We start from the raw sequence: 17,850 nt of genomic DNA on the forward strand, positions 1-17,850 counted from the left end.
GCCACCAGCCGACCGCCACAAGGCGACAGCCACCATCCCCAAGCGCCACCCCCGACCGCCGCCCCCCGACCGCCCCAAGGCGACCGCCACCAGCCGACCGCCACAAGGCGACAGCCACCATCCCCAAGCGCCATCCCCGACCGCCACCAGCCGACCGCCACCAGCCGACCGCCACAAGGCGACAGCCACCATCCCCAAGCGCCATCCCCGACCGCCACCAGCCGACCGCCACAAGGCGACAGCCACCATCCCCAAGCGCCATCCCCGACCGCCACCAGCCGACCGCCACCAGCCGACCGCCACCAGCCGACCGCCACAAGGCGACAGCCACCATCCCCAAGCGCCACCCCCGACCGCCACCAGCCGACCGCCACAAGGCGACAGCCACCATCCCCAAGCGCCATCCCCGACCGCCACCAGCCGACCGCCACCAGCCGACCGCCACCGGCCGACCGCCACCGGCCGTTCGCGGTGTGCGCCGCCGTTCCCCAAGCACCCTCCGGGACGAAGCCGGAGCCGGAGAATAGCAGCGGCCGTGCGTAAAAGCTGCGGCCGGGCCTCGCGGAAGGTCCCCGGGCAGCGAGCTGCCGAGCCCCGGCCTCCAGCTTCCACCAGATAATAGGACCGGGCGCGCGCAAAAGCTGCGGCCGGGCCTGGCGGAAGGTCCTCGGGCATCCAGCGAGATCACACGGCCCCCACCGGAGGCGGCTAGCGCCTCCGTAGAGTAGTGCCGGCCCGTGGAAGCGGCCGCCCGTCAGCCTGCGTTGCCGCTGGTCGAAAAATGCACTAAGTGCCAAACCCCATTCATTTACAACGGCGTGTCCGCCAGAGGGCGCACTTCCCCCGGCGGACCAGCCGGCGGGGCTCGTTAGAGAGTGTATCCGCCTGGCAGTGCCTCCTGGACGGCCTGTATTCCGGACCGCGACCGCTAACTTACGGGAGCCTAAACGGCCCGCGGACCAGCCGGCGGGTCCTCCGTGAAAGCCTATCCGCCTGGCGGTGCCTCCTGGACGGCCTGGATTCCGGACCGCGACCGCTAACTTACGGGACCCTAAACGGCCCGCGGACCAGCCGGCGGCTCCTCCGTGAAAGCCTATCCGCCTGGCGGTGGCTCCGGGCCGGCCTGGATTCCGGACCGCCACCGCTCACTCGCGGGACCCTAATCGGCCCGCGGACCAGCCGGCGGGACCTCCGTGAAAGCCTATCCGCCTGGCGGTGCCTCCTGGACGGCCTGGATTCCGGACCGCGACCGCTAACTTACGGGACCCTAAACGGCCCGCGGACCAGCCGGCGGCTCCTCCGTGAAAGCCTATCCGCCTGGCGGTGGCTCCGGGCCGGCCTGGATTCCGGACCGCCACCGCTCACTCGCGGGACCCTAATCGGCCCGCGGACCAGCCGGCGGGACCTCCGTGAAAGCCTATCCGCCTGGCAGTGCCTCCTGGCCGGCCTGGATTCCGGACCGCCACCGCTCACTCGCGGGACCCTAATCGGCCCGCGGACCAGACGGCGGATCCTCCGTGAAAGCCTATCCGCCTTGGCCGGTTCCCCGGCCGGCCACGGGTGGCGAGAATCCGGCCTCCTCGCCCGGAGCGCGCTTCGACTTGGGCGAAAAATGCACCAAGTGCCAAACCCCATTCATTTACAACGGCGTGTCCGCCAGAGGGCGCACTTCCTCCGGCCGGCGGGGCTCGTTAGAGAGCGCGTCCGCCTTGGCCGGTTCCCCGGCCGGCCACGGGTGGCGAGAATCCGGCCTCCTCGCCCGGAGCGCGCTTCGACTTGGGCGAAAAATGCACCAAGTGCCAAACCCCATTCATTTACAACGGCGTGTCCGCCAGAGGGCGCACTTCCTCCGGCCGGCGGGGCTCGTTAGAGAGCGCGTCCGCCTTCGCCGGTTCCCCGGTCGGCCGCGAACGGCGAAAAGCCGGCCTCTTCCCCCGGAGCCCGGTGGGCGAATTTTTTTTTTTTTTTTTTTTTTCAAAGTGCCAACGGCTCTCGCGCCGCGCTGCGTCCGCCTTCGCCGGTTCCCCGGTCGGCCCGAACGAGCGAAAATTCGGCCTCTTGCCCCGGAGCCCGGTCGGCGAATTATTTATTTATTTATTTATTTATTTATTTTTCCAAAGTGCCAACGGCTCTCGCGCCGCGATGCGTCCGCCTTCGCCGGTTCCCCGGTCGGCCACGAACGGCCAAAAATCGGCCTCTCCCCCCGGAGCCCGGTCGGCGAATTATTATTTATTTATTTATTTATTTATTTATTTATTTATTTTTCCAAAGTGCCAACGGCTCTCGCGCCGCGATGCGTCCGCCTTCGCCGGTTCCCCGGTCGGCCACGAAGTATTGCGCATGATTATACGCGATGTTAATATTTATTTAATTATTAAATAAATACATACATGTGTTTATTAATGATATACGCGATGTTAATATTTATTTAATTATTACCTATATTATGAATAAACTAACGGTGATTTTACACGATTTGACTACATACGTGACCGTGATATAGTGCCGAGGGCTCCCGCGCCGTCACGCGTCCGCCTTGGCACGGGTCGCCCGCGGCAGCGAGCGTTCGGCTCGCGGGGGTCCGCGGGGTGTTATTAGGGAGTGCGGCAGCCGTGCCGAGGCTCCGGCCGGCCGCCGGAAGTCCGGCGGGGGAGCGTCGGAGCTCCGCGAGGCCGGCCGGGGAGCCTCTTAGTCATCGCCCGCGCTCGCGGTGGTCCCGGTCGCTTAAAGTGCCACGGGAGGCGTAGCGATGCCAGTGAGTGTGCGCCAAGTGCGAGAGGCGGTGCATTTACGCGCCGTGTCCGCGAGAGGGAGGCAATTCCCCGTTGCGACCTCCGGGAGATCAGCGGGCCGTTCAAATCGCTTAGCCGGGGTGCCGGGAGCCTCCTCGGGCGTCGAGTTAGGAGGGGGGCGCGCGGAGAACCGGCCGGAGGTCCCCTGGAAGCTCAGCGGGCCGTGGGAAACGCTTGGCCGGGGTGCCGGGAGCCTCGGCCGGCTTAAAAGTGAGGAGGAAAGCGCGCGGAGAACCGGCCGGAGGTCCCCTGGAAACTCAGCGGGACGTGGGAAAAAGCTCAGCCGGGGTGCCGGAAGCCTCGGCCGGCTTAAAACGTGAGGAGGAAAGCACCGGGAGAACCGGCTGGAGGTCTTCTGGAAGCTCAGCGGGCCGTTCAAAACGCTTAGCCGAGGTGCCTGGAGCCTCGGCCGGCTTACAAGTGAGGAGGAAAGCGCGCGGAGAACCGGCCGGAGGTCCCCTGGAAGCTCAGCGGGCCGTGGGAAACGCTTGGCCGGGGTGCCTGGAGCCTCGGCCGGCTTAAAAGTGAGGAGGAAAGCGCGCGGAGAACCGGCCGGAGGTCCCCTGGAAGCTCAGCGGGCCGTGGGAAAAAGCTTAGCCGGGGTGCCGGAAGCCTCGGCCGGCTTAAAACGTGAGGAGGAAAGCACCGGGAGAACCGGCTGGAGGTCTTCTGGAAGCTCAGCGGGCCGCCGAAAACGCGTAGCCGAGGTGCCGGGAGCCTCCTCGGGCGTCAAAAGTGAGGAGCGACGCACCCCCGAGAACCGCCTGGGTCCTCCAGCCACCGTTGAAAAAGACGTCGAGTCAGGCTACCTTAAGAGAGTCACAGCTACTCCCGCCGTTTACCCGCGCGGAGCGTCATCGCCTCCGCGAACCGTCAAAAATAAATAAATACATGAATAAATGTCAAGTGAGCCTACCTTAAGAGAGTCGTAGTTACTCCCGCCGTTTGGCCGCTCAAAGTGTCATCGGAAGCGGACCCACGCAAGTAAGTGTGCGCAAAGTGCGAGAGGTGGTCGGCAGGCACCGGCCAGCTTCGAGCGTCTCCCCCCCACCCGACGCGCTCGGACAGTACCGTGCGGGGGGGTGATGAGAAGCCGTGCGAGGGTACCAGGTGGAGCCGGACGGTCAGCGGTGCTTCCAAGCAAGCCGATCCGCAGGGCTGGAGCTATTTTCGGCCACTTGGCGCCAAGCCGAGCACAGGCCTCCCGGCGTGCCCGGGGGGCTGCTTCCGAGCGTCTCCCCGAGCGCTCGGAAGTCCGTGCGGGGGGGAGATGAGAGCCGTGCGAGGTACCAGGTGGAGCCGGACGGCGCGGTGCTTCCAAGCAGCCGATCCGCTGGGCTTGGAGCTATTTTCGGCCACTTGGCGCGCGAGCACGGCCTCCCGGCGGTGCCGGGGGGTGGTGCGCGAGCGCGCCGGCCGCCGGAGGTCCCGCGGAGGAGCGTCGGAGCTCCGCGAGGCCGGGGAGCCTCTCGGTAATCACCCGGGGCCGGCGGAGCGTTATTCGGCCGCTCTGCGCGCGCGCGCACGGCCTCCCGGCGGTGCCGGGGGGTGGTGCGCGAGCGCGCCGGCCGCCGGAGGTCCCGCGGAGGAGCGTCGGAGCTCCGCGAGGCCGGGGAGCCTCTCGGTAATCACCCGGGGCCGGCGGAGCGTTATTCGGCCGCTCTGCGCGCGCGCGCACGGCCTCCCGGCGGTGCCGGGGGGTGGTGCGCGAGCGCGCCGGCCGCCGGAGGTCCCGCGGAGGAGCGTCGGAGCTCCGCGAGGCCGGGGAGCCTCTCGGTAATCACCCGGTGGCCGGCGGAGCGTTATTCGGCCGCTCTGCGCGCGCGCACGGCCTCCCGGCGGTGCCGGGGGGTGGTGCGCGAGCGCGCCGGCCGCCGGAGGTCCCGCGGAGGAGCGTCGGAGCTCCGCGAGGCCGGGGAGCCTCTCGGTAATCACCCGGTGGCCGGCGGAGCGTTATTCGGCCGCTCTGCGCGCGCGCGCACGGCCTCCCGGCGGTGCCGGGGGGTGGTGCGCGAGCGCGCCGGCCGCCGGAGGTCCCGCGGAGGAGCGTCGGAGCTCCGCGAGGCCGGGGAGCCTCTCGGTAATCACCCGGGGCCGGCGGAGCGTTATTCGGCCGCTCTGCGCGCGCGCGCACGGCCTCCCGGCGGTGCCGGGGGGTGGTGCGCGAGCGCGCCGGCCGCCGGAGGTCCCGCGGAGGAGCGTCGGAGCTCCGCGAGGCCGGGGAGCCTCTCGGTAATCACCCGGGGCCGGCGGAGCGTTATTCGGCCGCTCTGCGCGCGCGCGCACGGCCTCCCGGCGGTGCCGGGGGGTGGTGCGCGAGCGCGCCGGCCGCCGGAGGTCCCGCGGAGGAGCGTCGGAGCTCCGCGAGGCCGGGGAGCCTCTCGGTAATCACCCGGGGCCGGCGGAGCGTTATTCGGCCGCTCTGCGCGCGCGCGCACGGCCTCCCGGCGGTGCCGGGGGGTGGTGCGCGAGCGCGCCGGCCGCCGGAGGTCCCGCGGAGGAGCGTCGGAGCTCCGCGAGGCCGGGGAGCCTCTCGGTAATCACCCGGGGCCGGCGGAGCGTTATTCGGCCGCTCTGCGCGCGCGCGCACGGCCTCCCGGCGGTGCCGGGGGGTGGTGCGCGAGCGCGCCGGCCGCCGGAGGTCCCGCGGAGGAGCGTCGGAGCTCCGCGAGGCCGGGGAGCCTCTCGGTAATCACCCGGGGCCGGCGGAGCGTTATTCGGCCGCTCTGCGCGCGCGCGCACGGCCTCCCGGCGGTGCCGGGGGGTGGTGCGCGAGCGCGCCGGCCGCCGGAGGTCCCGCGGAGGAGCGTCGGAGCTCCGCGAGGCCGGGGAGCCTCTCGGTAATCACCCGGGGCCGGCGGAGCGTTATTCGGCCGCTCTGCGCGCGCGCACGGCCTCCCGGCGCCTCCGCGAACCGCCAAAATAAATGTCAAGTGAGCCTACCTTAAGAGAGTCACAGTTACTCCCGCCGTTTACCCGCGCGGAGCGTCATCGCCTCCGCGAACCGTCAAAAATAAATAAATACATGAATGAATAAATGTCAAGTGAGCCTACCTTAAGAGAGTCACAGTTACTCCCGCCGTTTACCCGCGCGGAGCGTCATCGCCTCCGCGAACCGTCAAAAATAAATAAATACATGAATAAATAGTCAAGTGAGCCTACCTTAAGAGAGTCGTAGTTACTCCCGCCGTTCGGCCGCTTAAAGTGCCACGGGAGGCGTAGCAATGCGAGTGAGTGTGCGCCAAGTGCGAGAGGCGGTGTATTTACTCGCCGTGTCCGCGAGAGGGAGGTAACTCCCCGTTGCGACCTCCGGGAGAGCAACGGGCCGCCGAAAACGCTCAGCCGAGGTGCTGGAAGCCTCGGCCGGCTCGCAAAGCGAGGCGCGAGGCACCGGGAGAACCGGCTGGAGGTCCCTCGGAAGCTCAGCGGGCCGTGGAGAAAGCTTAGCCGGGGTGCTGGAAGCCTCGGCCGGCTCACAAAGCGAGGCGCGAGGCACCGGGAGAACCGGCTGCAGGTCCCCTGGAAGCTCAGCGGGCCGTGGAGAAAGCTTAGCCGGGGTGCTGGAAGCCTCGGCCGGCTCACAAAGCGAGGCGCGAGGCACCGGGAGAACCGGCTGGAGGTCCCTCGGAAGCTCAGCGGGCCGTGGAGAAAGCTTAGCCGGGGTGCCGGAAGCCTCGGCCGGCTTAAAATGTGAGGAGGAAACCGGCTGGACGTCTTCTGGAAGATCAGCGGGCCGTGGAAAATGCTAAGCCGAGGTGCTGGTTGTCGAATAAGGCTCCGCCATCTCGTAGAAGGTGCTAATAAAGTTCATATCCGCTCGGCTGGAGGTAATTGGCCAGCGGACCGGCCGGCGGGACCTCCGTGACCGCCTATCCGCCTGCCGGTGGCTGCTGGCCGGCGTGCATTCCGGGCCGCGACCGCTAACTTACGGGACCCTAAATGGCCCGCGGACCAGCTGGCGGGACCTCCGTGACAGCCTACCCGCCTGGCGGTGGCTGCTGGCCGGCGCGGATTCCGGGCCGCGACCGCTAACTTACGGGACCCTAATTGGCCCGCGGACCGGCTGGCGGGACCTCCGTGAAAGCCCATCCGCCTGCCGGTGCCTCCTGGCCGGCGTGGATTCCGGGCCGCAACCGCTAACTTACGGGACCATAAATGGCCCGCGGACCAGCTGGCGGGACCTCCGTGACCGCCTATCCGCCTGGCGGTGCCTCCTGGCCGGCCTGGATTCCGGGCCGCGACCGCTCACCTACGGGACCCTAAATGGCCCGCGGACCAGCCGGCGGGACCTCCGTGACAGCCTACCCGCCTCCCGGTGGCTGCTGGCCGGCGCGGATTCCGGGCCGCGACCGCTAACTTACGGGACCCCAATTGGCCCGCGGACCAGCCGGCGGGACCCCCGTGACCGCCTATCCGCCTTGGCCGGTTCCCCGGCCGGCCACGGATGGCGAGAATCCGGCCTCCTCGCCCGGAGCGCTCGTCGGCTTCGGCGAAAAATGCACTAAGTGCCAAACCCCATTCATTTACAACGGCGTGTCCGCCAGAGGGCGCACTTCCCCCCGCGGACCGGCCGGCGGGACCTCCGTGACCGCCTATCCGCCTGGCGGTGGCTGCGGGCCGGCGCGAATTCCGGGCCGCGACCGCTAACTTACGGGACCCCAATTGGCCCGCGGACCAGCCGGCGGGACCTCCGTGACCGCCTATCCGCCTGCGCTGGTTCCCCGGTCGGCGTGGATTCCGGACCGCGACCGCTAAATTACGGGACCCAAATTGGCCCGCGGACCAGCCGGCGGGACCTCCGTGACCGCCTATCCGCCTCCGCTGGTTCCCCGGTCGGCGTGGATTCCGGACCGCGACCGCTAAATTACGGGACCCAAAATGGCCCGCGGACCAGCCGGCGGGACCTCCGTGACCGCCTATCCGCCTCCGCTGGTTCCCCGGTCGGCGTGGATTCCGGACCGCGACCGCTAAATTACGGGACCCAAATTGGCCCGCGGACCAGCCGGCGGGACCTCCGTGACCGCCTATCCGCCTCCGCTGGTTCCCCGGTCGGCGTGGATTCCGGACCGCGACCGCTAAATTACGGGACCCAAAATGGCCCGCGGACCAGCCGGCGGGACCTCCGTGACCGCCTATCCGCCTCCGCTGGTTCCCCGGTCGGCGTGGATTCCGGACCGCGACCGCTAAATTACGGGACCCAAAATGGCCCGCGGACCAGCCGGCGGGACCTCCGTGACCGCCTATCCGCCTCCGCTGGTTCCCCGGTCGGCGTGGATTCCGGACCGCGACCGCTAAATTACGGGACCCAAATTGGCCCGCGGACCAGCCGGCGGGACCTCCGTGACCGCCTATCCGCCTCCGCTGGTTCCCCGGTCGGCGTGGATTCCGGACCGCGACCGCTAAATTACGGGACCCAAAATGGCCCGCGGACCAGCCGGCGGGACCTCCGTGACCGCCTATCCGCCTCCGCTGGTTCCCCGGTCGGCGTGGATTCCGGACCGCGACCGCTAAATTACGGGACCCAAAATGGCCCGCGGACCAGCCGGCGGGACCTCCGTGACCGCCTATCCGCCTCCGCTGGTTCCCCGGTCGGCGTGGATTCCGGACCGCGACCGCTAAATTACGGGACCCAAAATGGCCCGCGGACCAGCCGGCGGGACCTCCGTGACCGCCTATCCGCCTCCGCTGGTTCCCCGGTCGGCGTGGATTCCGGACCGCGACCGCTAAATTACGGGACCCAAATTGGCCCGCGGACCAGCCGGCGGGACCTCCGTGACCGCCTATCCGCCTCCGCTGGTTCCCCGGTCGGCGTGGATTCCGGACCGCGACCGCTAAATTACGGGACCCAAAATGGCCCGCGGACCAGCCGGCGGGACCTCCGTGACCGCCTATCCGCCTCCGCTGGTTCCCCGGTCGGCGTGGATTCCGGACCGCGACCGCTAAATTACGGGACCCAAAATGGCCCGCGGACCAGCCGGCGGGACCTCCGTGACCGCCTATCCGCCTCCGCTGGTTCCCCGGTCGGCCACAGATGACGAATATTCGGCCTCTCGCTCTGGAAGTCCTGCCGACTTAGCCGAAAATTTTCTAAGTGCCATCGGCTCTCGCTCGGAAAAGTGTCCGCCTCGTCTGGTTCCCCAGCTCGGCCTCAGAATTCGAAAATTCGGCCTCTCTGAGGTACCAGGGGTAGGCTTTATGTACTTGGTCCCCCCACTTAGTGTACTCATCACTTTACCCCCCTTTCGCAAAATATAGTCGGCACGTATGTGCAGAACTGTTTATTTTCATTTTAAAAATTTTCTAAGTGCCAGCGGAAGCTGTCACACGAACTGTCCGAGCTACCACGGTGCCCATCCCGGGCAGTGACGGCAAAAGGCCGATGTGTGTTTGATGGAAGTCTGAATAATTTCTAAGTGCCAACGGCTCAACCGCCGTAAAGTGTCCGCCTCGGCTGGTTCTCCCGGTCGGCCCGAACGAGCGAAAATTCGGCCTCTTCCCCTGGAGGTCCGGAACATTTTGGCGAATATTTTCAAAGTGCCAACGGCTGTTGCGCCGTAACGTGTCCGACCCGGCCGGTTCCTCCGGTCGGCCCGAACGAGCGAAAATTCGGCCTCTTCCCCTGGAGGTCCGGAACATTTTGGCGAATATTTTCAAAGTGCCAACGGCTGCTCCGCCGTAAAGTGTCCGACCCGGCTGGTTCCTCCGGTCGGCCCGAACGAGCGAAAATTCGGCCTCTTCCCCTGGAGGTCCGGACGACTTTGGCGAATATTTTCAAAGTGCCAACGGCTGTTGCGCCGTAACGTGTCCGACCCGGCTGGTTCCTCCGGTCGGCCCGAACGAGCGAAAATTCGGCCTCTTCCCCTGGAGGTCCGGAACATTTTGGCGAATATTTTCAAAGTGCCATCGGCTCTTCCGCCGTAAGGTGTCCGACTCGGCCGGTTCCTCCGGTCGGCCTGAACGAGCGAAAATTCGGCCTCTTCCCCTGGAGGTCCTGTCAAGTTTAACGAATATTTTCTAAGTGCCATCGGCTCTTCCGCCGTAAGGTGTCCGACTCGGCCGGTTCCTCCGGTCGGCCTGAACAAGCGAAAATTCGGCCTCTTCCCCTGGAGGTCCTGTCAAGTTTAACGAATATTTTCTAAGTGCCATCGGCTCTTCCGCCGTAAGGTGTCCGACTCGGCCGGTTCCTCCGGTCGGCCTGAACAAGCGAAAATTCGGCCTCTTCCCCTGGAGGTCCTGTCAAGTTTAACGAATATTTTCTAAGTGCGAACGGCTCTTCCGCCGTAAGGTGTCCGACCCGGCCGGTTCCTCCGGTCGGCCCGAACGAGCGAAAATTCGGCCTCTTCCCCTGGAGGTCCTGTCAAGTTTAACGAATATTTTCTAAGTGCCATCGGCTCTTCCGCCGTAAGGTGTCCGACTCGGCCGGTTCCTCCGGTCGGCCTGAACAAGCGAAAATTCGGCCTCTTCCCCTGGAGGTCCTGTCAAGTTTAACGAATATTTTCTAAGTGCCATCGGCTCTTCCGCCGTAAGGTGTCCGACTCGGCCGGTTCCCCTAGTCGGCCAAATAATGTGACAATTCGGCCTCTCGCTCTGGAAGTCCGGCCAACTTCTGCGAATATTTTCTAAGTGCCATCGGCTCTTCCGCCGTAATGTGTCCGACTCGGCCGGTTCCTCCGGTCGGCCTGAACGAGCGAAAATTCGGCCTCTTCCCCTGGAGGTCCTGTCAAGTTTAACGAATATTTTCTAAGTGCCATCGGCTCTTCCGCCGTAAGGTGTCCGTCTCGGCCGGTTCCTCCGGTCGGCCTGAACGAGCGAAAATTCGGCCTCTTCCCCTGGAGGTCCTGTCAAGTTTAACGAATATTTTCTAAGTGCCATCGGCTCTTCCGCCGTAAGGTGTCCGACTCGGCCGGTTCCTCCGGTCGGCCTGAACAAGCGAAAATTCGGCCTCTTCCCCTGGAGGTCCGTTCAAGTTTAACGAATATTTTCTAAGTGCCATCGGCTCTTCCGCCGTAAGGTGTCCGACTCGGCTGGTTGCCGATGTCGGCCAGAACAAGTGGAAACTCGGCCTCTTCCCCTGGAGGTCAGTTGAAGTTTAACGAATATTTTCAAAGTGCCAACGGCTGCTCCGCCGTAAAGCGTCCGACTCGGCTGGTTCCCGATGTCGGCCAGAACAAGTGAAAATTCGGCCTCTTCCCCTGGAGGTCCGTTCAAGATTAACGAATATTTTCTAAGTGCCAACGGCTGCTCCGCCGTAAAGCGTCCGACTCGGCTGGTTCCCGATGTCGGCCAGAACAAGTGAACATTCGGCCTCTTCCCCTGGAGGTCCGTTCAAGATTAACGAATATCTTCTAAGTGCCAACGGCTCTTGCGCCGAAAAGCGTCCGCCTCGGCTGGTTCCCGATGTCGGCCAGAACAAGTGAAAATTCGGCCTCTTCCCCTGGAGGTCCGTTCAAGATTAACTAATATTTTCTAAGTGCCAACGGCTCTTGCGCCGAAAAGCGTCCGCCTCGGCTGGTTCCCGCGGTCGGACACAAAATGTGTCAATTCGGCCTCTCTGAGGTACCAGGGGTGGGCTTTATGTACTTGGTCCCCCCACTTAGTGTACTCATCACTTTACCCCCCTTTCGCAAAATATAGTCGGCACGTATGTGCAGAACTGTTTATTTTCATTTTAAAAATTGTCTAAGTGCCAGCGGAAGCTGTCACACGAACTGTCCGAGCTACCACGGTGCCCATCCCGGGCAGTGACGGCAAAAGGCCGATGTGTGTTTGATGGAAGTCTGAATAATTTCTAAGTGCCAACGGCTCAACCGCCGTAAAGTGTCCGCCTCGGCCGGTTCTCCCGGTCGGCCCGAACGAGCGAAAATTCGGCCTCTTTCCCTGGAGGTCCGGAACATTTTGGCGAATATTTTCTAAGTGCTAACGGGTGCTCCGCCGTAAAGTGTCCGCCTCGGCTGGTTCCCCCGGTCGGCCAGAACAAGTGAAAATTCGGCCTCTTCCCCTGGAGGTCCGGAACATTTTGGCGAATATTTCCTAAGTGCCAACGGCTCAACCGCCGTAAAGTGTCCGCCTCGGCTGGTTCCTCCGGTCGGCCAGAACGAGTGAAAATTCGGCCACTTCCCCTGGAGGTCCGGAACATTTTGGCGAATATTTCCTAAGTGCCAACGGCTGCTCCGCCGTAAAGTGTCCGCCTCGGCCGGTTCCCCCGGTCGGCCAGAACAAGTGAAAATTCGGCCTCTTCCCCTGGAGGTCCGGAACATTTTGGCGAATATTTCCTAAGTGCCAACGGCTCAACCGCCGTAAAGTGTCCGCCTCGGCTGGTTCCTCCGGTCGGCCAGAACGAGCGAAAATTCGGCCTCTTCCCCTGGAGGTCCGGAACATTTTGGCGAATATTTCCTAAGTGCCAACGGCTGCTCCGCCGTAAAGTGTCCGCCTCGGCCGGTTCCCCCGGTCGGCCAGAACAAGTGAAAATCCGGCCTCTTCCCCTGGAAGTCCGGCCGAGTTAAGGCAAATATTTCCTAAGTGCCAACGGCTGTTCCGCCGTAAAGGGTCCGACTCGGCTGGTTCCCGATGTCGGCCAGAACAAGTGAAAAATCGGCCTCTTCCCCTGGAAGTCCGGCCGAGTTCGGCGAATATTTCCTAAGTGCCAACGGCTGTTCCGCCGTAAAGAGTCCGACTCGGCTGGTTCCCGATGTCGGCCAGAACAAGTGAAAATCCGGCCTCTTCCCCTGGAAGTCCGGCCGAGTTAAGGCAAATATTTCCTAAGTGCCAACGGCTGCTCAGCCTTAAAGTGTCCGACTCGGCTGGTTCCCGATGTCGGCCAGAACAAGTGAAAATCCGGCCTCTTCCCCTGGAAGTCCGGCCGAGTTAAGGCAAATATTTCCTAAGTGCCAACGGCTGCTCAGCCTTAAAGTGTCCGACTCGGCTGGTTCCCGATGTCGGCCAGAACAAGTGAAAATCCGGCCTCTTCCCCTGGAAGTCCGGCCGAGTTAAGGCAAATATTTCCTAAGTGCCAACGGCTGCTCCGCCGTAAAGTGTCCGCCTCGGCCGGTTCCCCCGGTCGGCCAGAACAAGTGAAAATCCGGCCTCTTCCCCTGGAAGTCCGGCCGAGTTAAGGCAAATATTTCCTAAGTGCCAACGGCTGTTCCGCCGTAAAGGGTCCGACTCGGCTGGTTCCCGATGTCGGCCAGAACAAGTGAAAAATCGGCCTCTTCCCCTGGAAGTCCGGCCGAGTTCGGCGAATATTTCCTAAGTGCCAACGGCTGTTCCGCCGTAAAGAGTCCGACTCGGCTGGTTCCCCCGGTCGGCCAGAACAAGTGAAAAATCGGCCTCTTCCCCTGGAAGTCCGGCCGAGTTAAGGCAAATATTTCCTAAGTGCCAACGGCTGTTCCGCCGTAAAGAGTCCGACTCGGCTGGTTCCCGATGTCGGCCAGAACAAGTGAAAATCCGGCCTCTTCCCCTGGAAGTCCGGCCGAGTTAAGGCAAATATTTCCTAAGTGCCAACGGCTGCTCAGCCTTAAAGTGTCCGACTCGGCTGGTTCCCGATGTCGGCCAGAACAAGTGAAAATCCGGCCTCTTCCCCTGGAAGTCCGGCCGAGTTAAGGCAAATATTTCCTAAGTGCCAACGGCTGCTCAGCCTTAAAGTGTCCGACTCGGCTGGTTCCCGATGTCGGCCAGAACAAGTGAAAATCCGGCCTCTTCCCCTGGAAGTCCGGCCGAGTTAAGGCAAATATTTCCTAAGTGCCAACGGCTGCTCCGCCGTAAAGTGTCCGCCTCGGCCGGTTCCCCCGGTCGGCCAGAACAAGTGAAAATCCGGCCTCTTCCCCTGGAAGTCCGGCCGAGTTAAGGCAAATATTTCCTAAGTGCCAACGGCTGTTCCGCCGTAAAGGGTCCGACTCGGCTGGTTCCCGATGTCGGCCAGAACAAGTGAAAAATCGGCCTCTTCCCCTGGAAGTCCGGCCGAGTTCGGCGAATATTTCCTAAGTGCCAACGGCTGTTCCGCCGTAAAGAGTCCGACTCGGCTGGTTCCCCCGGTCGGCCAGAACAAGTGAAAAATCGGCCTCTTCCCCTGGAAGTCCGGCCGAGTTAAGGCAAATATTTCCTAAGTGCCAACGGCTGTTCCGCCGTAAAGGGTCCGACTCGGCTGGTTCCCGATGTCGGCCAGAACAAGTGAAAATCCGGCCTCTTCCCCTGGAAGTCCGGCCGAGTTAAGGCAAATATTTCCTAAGTGCCAACGGCTGCTCAGCCTTAAAGTGTCCGACTCGGCTGGTTCCCGATGTCGGCCAGAACAAGTGAAAATCCGGCCTCTTCCCCTGGAAGTCCGGCCGAGTTAAGGCAAATATTTCCTAAGTGCCAACGGCTGCTCAGCCTTAAAGTGTCCGACTCGGCTGGTTCCCGATGTCGGCCAGAACAAGTGAAAATCCGGCCTCTTCCCCTGGAAGTCCGGCCGAGTTAAGGCAAATATTTCCTAAGTGCCAACGGCTGCTCCGCCGTAAAGTGTCCGCCTCGGCCGGTTCCCCCGGTCGGCCAGAACAAGTGAAAATCCGGCCTCTTCCCCTGGAAGTCCGGCCGAGTTAAGGCAAATATTTCCAAAGTGCCAACGGCTGTTCCGCCGTAAAGGGTCCGACTCGGCTGGTTCCCGATGTCGGCCAGAACAAGTGAAAAATCGGCCTCTTCCCCTGGAAGTCCGGCCGAGTTCGGCGAATATTTCCTAAGTGCCAACGGCTGTTCCGCCGTAAAGAGTCCGACTCGGCTGGTTCCCCCGGTCGGCCAGAACAAGTGAAAAATCGGCCTCTTCCCCTGGAAGTCCGGCCGAGTTAAGGCAAATATTTCCTAAGTGCCAACGGCTGTTCCGCCGTAAAGAGTCCGACTCGGCTGGTTCCCGATGTCGGCCAGAACAAGTGAAAATCCGGCCTCTTCCCCTGGAAGTCCGGCCGAGTTAAGGCAAATATTTCCTAAGTGCCAACGGCTGCTCAGCCTTAAAGGTCCCGACTCGGCTGGTTCCCGATGTCGGCCAGAACAAGTGACAATTCGGCCTCTTCCCCTGGAGGTCTTTTCAAGTTTAACGAATATTTTCTAAGTGCCAACGGCTGCTCCGCCTTAAAGCGTCCGACTCGGCTGGTTCCCGATGTCGGCCAGAACAAGTGAAAATTCGGCCTCTTCCCCTGGAGGTCTTTTCAAGTTTAACGAATATTTTCTAAGTGCCAACGGCTGCTCCGCCTTAAAGCGTCCGACTCGGCTGGTTCCCGATGTCGGCCAGAACAGGTGAAAATTCGGCCTCTTCCCCTGGAGGTCCGTTCAAGTTTGGGGAATATTTTCTAAGTGCCAACAGCTGCTCCGCCTTAAAGCGTCCGACTCGGCTGGTTCCCGATGTCGGGCAGAACAAGTGAAAATTCGGCCTCTTCCCCTGGAGGTCCGTTCAAGTTTGGCGAATATTTTCTAAGTGCCAACGGCTGCTCCGCCTTAAAGCGTCCGACTCGGCTGGTTCCCGATGTCGGGCAGAACAAGTGACAATTCGGCCTCTTCCCCTGGAAGTCCGGCCGAGTTTGGCGAATATTTTCTAAGTGCCAACGGCTGCTCCGCCGTAAAGAGTCCGACTCGGCTGGTTCCCGATGTCGGCCAGAAAAAGTGACAATTCGGCCTCTTCCCCTGGAGGTCCTTTGAAGTTTAGCGAATATTTTCTAAGTGCCAACGGCTCTTGCGCCGAAAAGCGTCCGCCTCGGCTGGTTCCCGCGGTCGGCCGTAATAGGCGAAAATTCGGCCTCTTCCCCTGGAGCGACCTCCAAATTTGGGCGAAATTTTTTCTAAGTGCCTAAAGGTACCAGGGGTTTGGGTACCAGGGGTGCATTACCAACTGGTCTTTTGTCAACCCATGTACTTTTTCTAGAGTACATGGGTTGGTCCCCCCACTTAGTGTACTCATCACTTTACCCCCCTTTCGCAAAATATAGTCAGAACGAGCATGGGGGACGCAATTGTTTTCCATGCAAATCAATTGGGCCTGGTCCGAGCGCTGGTAACGGCCGCCAGCAAGCGTCCCCTGCTCGGATAGCAGAACTGAAGAAGGCACGGCACTTCCAGAGAGAGAGAGAAAATTTTCTAAGTGCCACATTTCTCAAAAATTTTCAAAGTGCCACATTTCTCAAAAAATTTCTAAGTGCCACATTTCTCAAAAAATTTCTAAGTGCCACATCTCTCAAAAAATTTCAAAGTGCCACATCTCTCAAAAACTTTCAAAGTGCCACATCTCTGAAAAACTTTCTAAGTGCCACGGCACGGCTGTGAAATATTCAAAGTCCTACAGGCATTGGCAGAATGCGCGGACGGCCGTCTGCTCCCGGCGGCCGCCGCGAAGCTACTACCCCCTCCCGGGGACGGCTGTCTGCTCCCGGCAGCCGTCCTTACCCCCCTCCCCCGTTTGCACCGCCTGAAGTTAGACCCGCCTTGGTAGGGCCCCCACCGGCCCCGGCTCGCCGGCGTTGGGTGGACGGTTCCTGCCCACTTGCGGGTCCCGGTCGCTTGGCAACCGACCGGGGAGGACCAGCCGCCTCCTTAAACACAGGCTGGAAGGGAAATCCGGTCAAGCTACGGAGGACCGGCCGCCTCCTTAAACACAGGCCGGAAGGGAAATCCGATCAAGCTACGGAGGACCGGTCGCCTCCCTAAACACAGGCCGGGCAAAAATCTGCGAATGGGCCCGTCAAGGGTAGTGGGTCATCCAAGGTGGGAGGTACCGGCCGCCTCCCTAAACACAGGCCGGGCAAAAATCTGCGAATGGGCCCGTCAAGGGTAGTGGGTCATCCAAGGTGGGAGGTACCGGCCGCCTCCTTAAACACAGGCCGGGCAAAAATCTGCGAATGGCCCGTCAAGGGTAGAAGGTCATCCAAGGAGGGAGGTACCGGCCGCCTCCTTAAACACAGGCCGGGCAAAAATCTGCGAATGGCCCGTCAAGGGTTGTTGGTCATCCAAGGAGGGAGGTACCGGCCGCCTCCTTAAACACAGGCCGGGCAAAAATCTGCGAATGGCCCGTCAAGGGTTGTTGGTCATCCAAGGAGGGAGGTACCGGCCGCCTCCTTAAACACAGGCCGGGCAAAAATCTGCGAACGGCCCGTCAAGGGTTCTGTCTCATCCAAGAAAGGGGTACCGGCCGCCTCAGAGGCCGGAGCGAAGGGGGCGAAAGGCTGTCGATGGGGAAGGATCGGGGCCACGGCTAATCTAGCGATGCCCGCGTCGGGCGGTCACTCCGACGAATGAGCGGGGCCGAATCCGGCGCGAGGCGGCCTTCAGGCACGTGGTTCGAGACGACCTCACCCGGCTCTAGCCCGGAGGATCGGAGGCAACGGCCGTCTCCTTAAGCTAAGGCCGGACGAAAATCTGCGGATGCGGTCCATCCAAGGCAGACGGAGGTACCGGCCGCCTCGGTAAATAAAGCCCGGGCAAAAATCTGCGAACGGCCCGTCAAGGGTTCTGTCTCATCCAAGAAAGGGGTACCGGCCGCCTCAGAGGCCGGAGCGAAGGGGGCGAAAGGCTGTCGATGGGGAAGGATCGGGGCCACGGCTAATCTAGCGATGCCCGCGTCGGGCGGTCACTCCGACGAATGAGCGGGGCCGAATCCGGCGTAGGCGGCCTTCAGGCACGTGGTTCGAGACGACCTCACCCGGCTCTAGCCCGGAGCGAATATCATCTCCAAGGTGTGGAGGCAACGGCCGTCTCCTTAAGCTAAGGCCGGACGAAAATCTGCGGATGCGGTCCATCCAAGGCAGACGGAGGTACCGGCCGCCTCGGTAAATAAAGCCCGGGCAAAAATCTGCGAACGGCCCGTCAAGGGTTCTGTCTCATCCAAGAAAGGGGTACCGGCCGCCTCAGAGGCCGGAGCGAAGGGGGCGAAAGGCTGTCGATGGGGAAGGATCGGGGCCACGGCTAATCTAGCGATGCCCGCGTCGGGCGGTCACTCCGACGAATGAGCGGGGCCGAATCCGGCGTAGGCGGCCTTCAGGCACGTGGTTCGAGACGACCTCACCCGGCTCTAGCCCGGAGGATCGGAGGCAACGGCCGTCTCCTT

The sequence above is a fragment of the Syngnathus scovelli genome, unplaced genomic scaffold (assembly GCF_024217435.2).
Source record: "Syngnathus scovelli strain Florida unplaced genomic scaffold, RoL_Ssco_1.2 HiC_scaffold_55, whole genome shotgun sequence".
Classification (NCBI taxonomy): domain Eukaryota; kingdom Metazoa; phylum Chordata; class Actinopteri; order Syngnathiformes; family Syngnathidae; genus Syngnathus; species Syngnathus scovelli.